The sequence below is a fragment of the Paroedura picta genome, chromosome 4, assembly GCF_049243985.1.
Source record: "Paroedura picta isolate Pp20150507F chromosome 4, Ppicta_v3.0, whole genome shotgun sequence".
Lineage (NCBI taxonomy): Eukaryota > Metazoa > Chordata > Lepidosauria > Squamata > Gekkonidae > Paroedura > Paroedura picta.
Window position 1 is genome coordinate 134781793 of NC_135372.1, and position 9025 is coordinate 134790817.

Below are 9025 nucleotides of genomic sequence, written 5' to 3' on the forward strand. Positions count from 1 at the left end.
TCCTAACCATTACACCAAACTGGCTGTTCAGTGTCCTGGGGCAATGGTCCGCAACCTTTCTAGGGCTGCGGACCGGCGGTGGTGGGGAGGGCGATCGCATGGCCACACATGTGTTTCCGCCATGCGCTGCCCTGCTTCCCTCTCCCCCCCTAAAACGAAGCTTGCCGGGCCGCAAGCTAATCGGCTGCTTGCAGCCTGGGAAGTTTCTTACTGCCGGGGGGGGGGGCGGGGAGAGGGAGCTGCGGCCCGGTGCCGGGGCCTTTGCGGCCCGGCACTGGGCCGCAGCCCAGCGGTTGGGGACCACCATCCTGGGGCACTATTCGATCTTATTTACAAAACCTATGCATACTGGGCTCAGCACACTTTAGGAACAATCCCTCCTATTTGATCTCTCACTTCCTTTAAGATAAGCTGAGGGTCTCAGCAAACAGATTGCTGGTCAGTCTTAGTTTTTGATTTCAGCATTCTAGAACTGATTATCTAAAGAGATCTTTTTTAAAGGAAATATTTATAAACTGATAAAACCAGATATATGTCTTCAACCATAACATTTACATCTCAACTTCACTGACTACAGTGTGTAAATTTAACCAAAGCTTGAGTGTTGTTATTATATTTTATTGTTATGTATGTTTTGATTGATAGAAGAAGAAGAAGAAGAAGAAGAAGAAGAAGAAGAAGAAGAAGAAGAAGAGTTGGTTCTTATATGCCGCTTTTCCCTACCCGAAGGAGGCTCAAAGTGGCTTACAGTCACCTTCCCATTCCTCTCCCCACATCAGACACCCTGTGGGGTGGGTGAGGCTGAGAGAGCCCTGTTATCACTGCCCGGTCAGAACAGTTTTATCAGTGCCGTGGCGAGCCCAAGGTCACCCAGCTGGTTGCATGTGGAGGAGCGCAGAATCGAACCCGGCATGCCAGATTAGAAGTCCGCACTCCTAACCACTACACCAAACTGGCTCTCTTAAGGAGCTTAATAAAACTTTTTGTGCACTGGGATGGCATTTCTTGCATTCTGGAAAGTACATTCCTCCCCTAGAGTGCAAGGGATACAGTTTTAGCTAATACTTTGAACAGAAGCAGCTGTTTTCTCTATGAAAGTACAAAATGACTACAATATTTTAAAATACTAGAAGCAATTCTTTTTACCCAAGTTGCTCAATGTTTTAAAATCTGTAGCACTATGTATCCCACTACCCAAAGTATTTCCCCTCCCTCCACTTCTTTATCCTAAATACTTAATCAGAATCAGAAGACCTTTATTGGCATATGAATACTGAATCCAGAATCCCCATTTACTTCAACAAGATATGCAGTTGTGACTTCTCACTCAGTACATCTTACTGATTTTTCTCCCAAGTAAATATCATTGAATTTCAGTTAAATATGTTAAGAAATGTCAAATGCATTTACGTTAGAATACATTTAGGATTTGTAGATTTAAAAAATAAAATCTTTAACAGTTTTCATGAATTATTTTGAGGAAACGACCTTTGGCTATTATCTCTGGAAGACCCTATTGAGGAACTGTGATTACTTCCATCACCTTCATTACCCCCTAAAGAATCTTGTCAGCAAAGCCTTTTGCAACAGATGAAATTTTTTCATCTCTTTTGCCTCTAGGTCAGCAACAGGAGACCTATGGCCACCCATAAGAAAGCTGAATTAGAACCCAGGGCCTCCTTTTACTGACACCTTTAAGAGCCCAGGGACACAAAAAATTATTTTAAAGTCTTTACAGGCACTGAGGTAAAATGATGGGGAAATGATGCCTGCTGAAATTTTGGGTATCCTTATACTGTTGAAGCACCAGGACAAAAATTTTGAAAAAATTTTAAAATGACATTTATTAGATTTTTATACTGCCCTCCCCTACGACTCAGGGCTATTTACATACAACGTTGTGGAGTATTACATGGAATGACCTAAGCATAGAACATAGTCAAAATAATATCAACAATAATCCAACAGTGGTTTAAATTAAAATAATATCAATTGGATCAACAATAACAGGAACAACAACTTAGATAAACCCCAAGAGGTCAGACTGGTATAGGCCATGAAGGAGGTGTCTGAGGGGGGACCTGTAGATGTTATTGGGTTGGTCAGTCTCAGGGGAATGCCTGGTGGAGGAGCTCCCTTTTGCAGGCCCTCCAGAATTGTGGGCGTTCAGGAAGGGCCCTAATCTCTTCAGGGAGCTCGTTCCACCACGTGGGGGCCATGCTTGTAATACAAAAATAACTGATCCAGCAACAAATAATATTGCACAAATCAAAGAGAAATTAAAGAAACACAAAGTTCTGTGCAAGAGAATACCCTCCCTTTAGTATAACAATAAAGGATTATACAACTCAGCCAAGGATTGTTTTATGCTGAGAATTTCCTAAAAAGCTTTCTGTAAGTTAAAGGAGATAGTGTATCCTAAATCATTCTGGCCTCTGCCTTGAAACATGCAGCTGGTCAGATGCAGTGACATCTTTCCCAGATGTGTTCCTGCATCCCAGAGGAATACAGAAACACATTTTTTTTCTGGTTCTCCATATTTTGAAAGAAGCCCCATAAACAAGAAACATGAAGAAATGTGTAACCATTTGAAGCTGTAAGAGCAGACTTGAGGGGGGGGGTGTCTTGAGAACTTATTGCCCAAACATTTTGCTCGGGACACACTGGTGCCAATCTAGAAAATAACATTCTCCAGCAAACTTCAAAGGAAAACAATTGCTCAAAATTAATCAAGGAATTTGATACCATTTCTGGAGAGATTAGCACTTGTGATGGATGAGGAATTCTTATTAACTAGCTTGGCAAAATTAAGCTTTACCATACTCTCCCTCCCCCTAAATAGATACAGGTGGGTAGCCATGTTGATCTGGAACAAAATAATTGGGAGTCCAGTGGCACCTTTAAAACCAACAAAGTTTAATTTGGGTGTGCCCCTGGATCAAACCCTGTTCTAATGATTGCTGTGAATGAATCTCATTCTCTTGAAATTTACCAAATTACATATCACATGGCCTGGCCATTTTAAATTCTTTAAAAACAAAAACAAAAAAAACATAAATACAAGCAAAATTCAAGCCCAGAAGCAACTTTAAGACCAGCAAAGTTTAATTCTGGGTGAGCTTTTGTGTGTTGGTTTTAAGAGGTGCCACTGGACTCAAACTTTATTCCAATGAATTCATCCCAGCTACTGCTGTAAATGAAGCCCATTCTCTTGAATCTTACCTAATGATGTACTATTTCACAGCCTGGCCATTTTAAACACTTAAATTAATAGTACTAAGTTCGAGTTCAGGGGCACCCTTATGTCCAATGCGGCTCTCTTCAAGGTGTATCTCACAAAGTGTGCATGCACACAAAAACATATGTCCAAGAATTAAACTTGGTCTGAAAGGTGCCCCTGGACTCAAGAGGGCTGCCCAACCTGAACCTCAAAAATAATATTTGATTCCAATAGCACCTTGGAATCAAATGTTGTTGCTCTGCTTCAGACCAACACGGCTACCCACTTGACTCTATCTCTGTCAAGCTAAGGCCCCATTTCATCCCCTTCACCACCTGACTAATAAGCTACAAAATCTCCTCCTGGAAGGAAAGCGTGCTCGTGTTTAAGGCGCAAGGAGCTCCCTGTCTCTTTTTGGGGTGGCCTGAAAGGCAGGCTTGAAGCCTGAGGCACACACCCTTTCCTGACGAGAAGGAGCCAGACTGGATTACCTGGCGAGGCTAAACCTACAGAGGACCGTTAAAGAAGAGCACGGGGGGGGGGGGTAGCCGCCCACCCCCTCTTCTTCTCCTCACAAAACCCCAAGCTCGCAGGCGAAGCCAGCCAATCACCTCCCGCAAGGGCTCTCCGAACCAATCCCGGGCCTCGGCCGGCTCATCAGCCAATCATTGAAAAGCAGCGGACGGCGAGGCTCGGAAAGCCTGACGAAAGCGAAAAGCGGCAAAGGGTCTCGCGGCGAGTTGGCCTCGCGGTCGTTTTGACTCGCGCGCGCCGCCTCCTTCTAAGCCAATCAGTGGCCAGAGGGCGGGAAACGGCTCTTGCCAACGGCCGCTGAGACTCCAACGGCTGCGCCGGCGGCGTCTCCTCAAACCTCCGTTCACGAATGTGCCTATAGAGAGCGCGTTCAAGTCAAAAGCACGAACTTCCGTCAATTTGTTTTTGACAGTGGCCTCGTTTTTTAAGCGGGTCCCCTTCCACACCCGTTTTTTTTCTGTAGGGTGCATTTTACTTCACCACCCTAGTTCACTTTTCATTAGGGTTGCCAATCTCCAGGTCGTAGCTGGAGATCCGAGATTACAGTTGATCTCCCGGCGATGGATATCAGTTCAACTGGAGAAAATGACCACTTTGAAACGTGGGCTCTAGGACATTATACCTTATTAAAGCCCATCCCAACTCTCGCCCTCCTGTCTCCACTTCCAAAATCTCCAGGTATTTCCGAAGTCTGGTACAAACAACTGTGTAATTGGATACGATTTCCCCAGCCACTCTAGCCAATCTGCTGAGAATGTCCATATCTTGACTTTTGGATTTGTCCGTTTACAGCAGGGGTAGTCAAACTGCGGCCCTCCAGATGTCCATGGACTACAATTCCCAGGAGCCCCTGCCAGCATTCGCTGGCAGGGGGCTCCTGGGAATTGTAGTCCATGGACATCTGGAGGGCCGCAGTTTGACTACCCCTGGTTTACAGGTACCTGGAGCAGAGTGCACAAAGATGAGTACATCTAGCCCTGACCTCTGTAGGAGATAGGAAACAATCCTGAGTAGTTCTACTTAGAAGTAAGAATTTTATGCCATAGGGATTACTCCCAGCACGGAAAGAAATGTTTGGGGTTGTCATATGCTTGGTTCTGGGTGCGAGACTCAGCAGAATCAATTAAAATGGAAAATCCAAAGAATCAGACAAGAGTCCCAGATGAAGCAAAAGTAAAATATATATAGGAAGACCCAATAGACGGGTCAGTTTCAGCAAAGCTGACACACCCCTTTAGTCATTTCCCTTTCTTGTTACATTACAGGTTACACATTTATATTGGCCCATCAAGTAACTACCACCACTAGATTGTCTAAAGTTCTAAGGGCAATTGTCTCAGCCTACTAGACAGAGTTACTTCTCTCACAAGATGGTATTGTTGTAAAGTTTGCTGTCTGAGCAATCTCTGGAGAACAGCCTCTTCTCACAGCACTCCTCCATGTGCACGTTCCTAACCTGTAACATTTCTATTTGAAGGCTGTAGGGGCCCCTTTACAATAGATTTCCTTTGTTCACTATCACATACATGTGAGTCAGGCAAACTGATATTTTCCGCAGCTTCTATGATACCGTGCTCAAGCCTCCTGACGTTAAAACCCACAAAACAACTTTATTTCCATGGTACCACAGTCACATTTTCAGGATTCTTTTTGCACTGATCCTGTTTATGTCTCAACAGAGTGCAAGAAGTTGGGGAATAGACTGGTGGGCACGTCCTATAAAATGCCAAATGCTCTTAAATGGCAAATGACTACTGCAACTCTGTATACTTGGTTATTTATTTACTTCAATTATCCCCATTTTACTCCACAGAGGCCCTAAAAAGGTTGACATAATTTTCCTCACTTCCATTTTATCCTCACAACAACCCTGTGAGGTAGGCTAGAGCATGCGTGTGTGTGACTGGCCAAAGTTTGTCTAGCAAGATTCCACGGAAGAGTAGGAATCTGAACTTGGGTCTCCCAGATCCAACACTACTCTTTCTTTCTTTCTTTCTTTCTTTCTTTCTTTCTTTCTTTCTTTCTTTCTTTCTTTCTTTCTTTCTTTCTTTCTTTCTTTCTTTCTTTCTTTCTCTCTCTCTCTCTCTCTCTCTCTCTCCCCCTCCCTCCCTCCCTCCTTCCTTCCTTCCCTAGAAGAATAGATAGAAGAAAGCGTAAGCATAGCCATTTTGGTCACTCCAACACATAAATCATTTCTCAGTGGCATTATAGTTTCTTAAAGATTTTAAACTTCTATTGTTTTTAAAAACAGGCTTCAACTTCTACTAGCGTTTTGAAACAAACAATTAATATTCAACATGGTAAGAGTGGAAAATATTTCAAAGAACCACCAGATGTCACTATAACATCAAAAGTAAAGGTAATACTGTCAGTTTTCTTCTCTCAGGGCTAGCTCAGTCTGACTTCCTGCACTTGTCTCTAGACTGCAGGGCCCTGAATGAAACAACAGTGAAAGGAATGGCATTCATTTCTTCCTCTGGATTAGAATTGATCCGTACCCAGTATGGTGCAGTGGTTAGAGTATTAGATTAAGCTCTAATAAACACATTCCTGAATCATTCCCATTCTGCCATGGAAGCTTGCCGGATGACCTTGAACATGTCATTCTTTCTCATCCTAACCTACCACACAATTTTGTTGTGAGGACAAAATGAAGAAACGGAGAGCAATGCTGTGACTTTGTCAGATTGTCAGTGCTGGATTTAGTAATTTGTGGGTGGGCAGTGGTGAGGGTGAGATTTGGGGTGGGGCAGGACCTCTGCATGGTATAATGCCATACGCACTGTGCTTGAAATCATGGGAAATGATCTTTCTTGTCTGCAGATCAGTTGAAATTTTGGGGGAGCTTCAGGTCTCACCTGGAAGTTGGCAACCCCTGTATGCCACCATTGAGTAAAATAATTTGAACAAAAAATAACAATGTAAATGCAATTTCATTTCTCTGTGGGACAGCTGTAGACGGGTTGTGATGGCTTTTTAGCAGTCTTTTTGGCGTAACCAACAGCTCTTTGCGGTACATGACCCTTGTTATCCTTTCTAGTAGCAACCAAGTGCACCAGTACCATGATTGGGCAGATCATGCACCAGTGAGCAAAGCACCACTGGGCACATTTGCCTCTTCCATTAGTTTCTTCTTCAAAGCTCTGCCAGTGTTATGATTGATCGTAGCCAATGTTATTTAAAAGTATACTTTCTCCCATTATTTCCCCACTGTACATTTTTCACTGCTACAAACTCTAGTGCTTTTGTACTTAGGTTTTATTTGTCTGGATAGAGATCTGTCTTTATCTGCTTCCTTCTAAAAATGTTCTGCTTTTGCAAGTTTCTATTTATTTCAATGCAAATTCAATAGATTGAGAGTTTTGAAGACTGGATTTTCAAGCCTGGCATATCATGATTGTAGGACAGTATGCTATGGAAAAAAATAAGCACTGGAATGATCATAACTATTCAAACCCTTCTACTCACTATCAGGTGTCATATCTCATTACAGACACAGGAACAGTTAAGGAGCCGAGTTCATACACGAGTTCTAACATTAGAAACATATATTAGTTGGACTTTTAGCCTTGTACTTGTGTGTCTTTGCAGGGCTTGAAAGGACAGGTAGTCTTCAGCATTGATTGCACAGGCTAAATGTTATATTTTTGGCCCATGACTTGGTCAGGCATTTGACAGGAGTGAGAGCCAGCTTGGTGTAGTGGTTAGAAGCACAGACTTCTAATCTGGTAAGCCAGGTTTGATTCTGCCCTCCCCCATGTGTGGCCAGCTGGGTGACCCTGTGCTCACCACAGCACTGATAAAGCTGTTCTGACCGAGCAGTATATCAGGGCTCTCTCTTCTTCAGACTAGTGGCCCATCTATTCCAGCATCCTGTCTAATACAGTGGCCAACCAGTTCCTCCAACTCTTACTCTTTTTCAATTTACTAATGGCTAACCAGATCCTCCAACAACAGGGCAAATTAATGGAACTAGAATGTGTCCAAGAAAGTTGTACCATCCAGCATGTTTGGGGAAGGGAGAAGCCACAATGGAGGAGACATCCAGTTCTCAAGTATCATAAAATCCACAGCAGCCCTAACTTGAGATCATCTGGAAAAGAATAATTGCTCTTAGCTGAGAAATAATTATCATTGTGGAATGTAGATACTTCAGGGAAAGGAGCAGTTAACTGGCATGAATCCTACCAGTGTGCTCAACAAAGCTTGAATTCTTCCTTCAACAGAACGGACCTGCTAGAGAAGATGCTGCTTGAATTGGAAGAAGGCTTTGTACTTTGCTGAGTATATTGCTAAGATACAAGGGCATTGTTAGTTCCATGGCTTGTATAAGTAACAAATGGAGATGTTTATCAACTAGCTACCAAATCAATCCTGGGAACCTAAGCAAAAGCACAAAGGAACTATCCACCTTTTAATTAGTATTTAGTCCAGCACTAAAGATTGTGAGGCACAAAATGAAGCTTAGTTTAAAAGATTCCCTTACATATTTCCTCCCGTCTGTGAATACACTGTTAATGTCCCCCATCCCCAAAATAGCTGAACATCTTTTTATGGGAGGCTATATTGTAATTTTATTGTTTTATTCTGGGAACTGTCACAAGATGGCTCTTGTCAAGAATGGCCGGATACAAACTGAAAAATAAAAAAATAAATTCAGAGGTATTTTTGTTGGGTACAACATTCTCCACAAATCTCTCAGGTCAGCATGTCTTTTCCATGGCCTCAGGACTCTTCTGGCCTCATTCTTCTGCTTGTATAAAGCTAGGCCTCAGACAATATCCGGTGAAGTGCTCTAAATACTTTAGTGTTGTATAAGCATGTGTTTTCCCCCATTTGTTTTTAGGCTGCAGCGCATCCAAGTTCCAACAGCAGAAGCCTGAATGAATCAAGTAAACAAAGTGCACAAATTCACTCCAGAACTTCAACTTCTAAAAAGCATTTTGAATATGCACACAAACAAAATCCATCCACATGTAAAATCTGTCCATGGGCAGACATTCAATGGTAAACCATCTGTTTTATACACAGAAGGTCCCAGGGTTGATCTTTGGCATCTCCAGTTGAAAGGGTGAGGGCCAAACTAGCACCTTCATATATGCCATAGGATCAATGCTACAATTTGAAACCCTAAAGCAGGCAATTTATAAATGCTGTGAAGGCTCAATGCAACATAGTGGGACAGAGTGCTGTTTCCATTCCCACATTCATCTTTTCATGTGCTGACATGACTACAGTTGGGTGTCCTTTTCAGCCCTGGAAAAGGCACAG

The 9025-nt window shown here is 42.9% G+C and overlaps 1 protein-coding gene and 1 long non-coding RNA gene across 6 annotated transcripts in view; one reads left to right on the forward strand and one right to left on the reverse strand.

Moving 5' to 3' along the window:
* The window catches only part of SYCP2 (synaptonemal complex protein 2), a 62305-nt gene extending 57883 nt beyond the window's left edge, over positions 1 to 4422 (reverse strand). The window contains exon 1 of one of the 5 annotated variants that reach the window (XM_077335757.1): positions 4377 to 4422. The gene's annotated coding sequence lies outside the window, so the exon portion shown is untranslated. Of the gene's footprint in view, positions 1 to 3555; positions 3803 to 3831; positions 3936 to 4376 lie in introns of those variants that run through there. The other 4 variants (XM_077335754.1, XM_077335753.1, XM_077335756.1 and 1 more) reach the window with 4 other exon arrangements.
* LOC143836450 (uncharacterized) lies at positions 4107 to 8726 on the forward strand. The gene is made up of 3 exons (XR_013230613.1): positions 4107 to 4432; positions 6006 to 6113; positions 8601 to 8726. It is a non-coding gene; the product is annotated as an uncharacterized LOC143836450 (long non-coding RNA).
* The last annotated feature ends 299 nt before the right edge of the window (positions 8727 to 9025 follow it).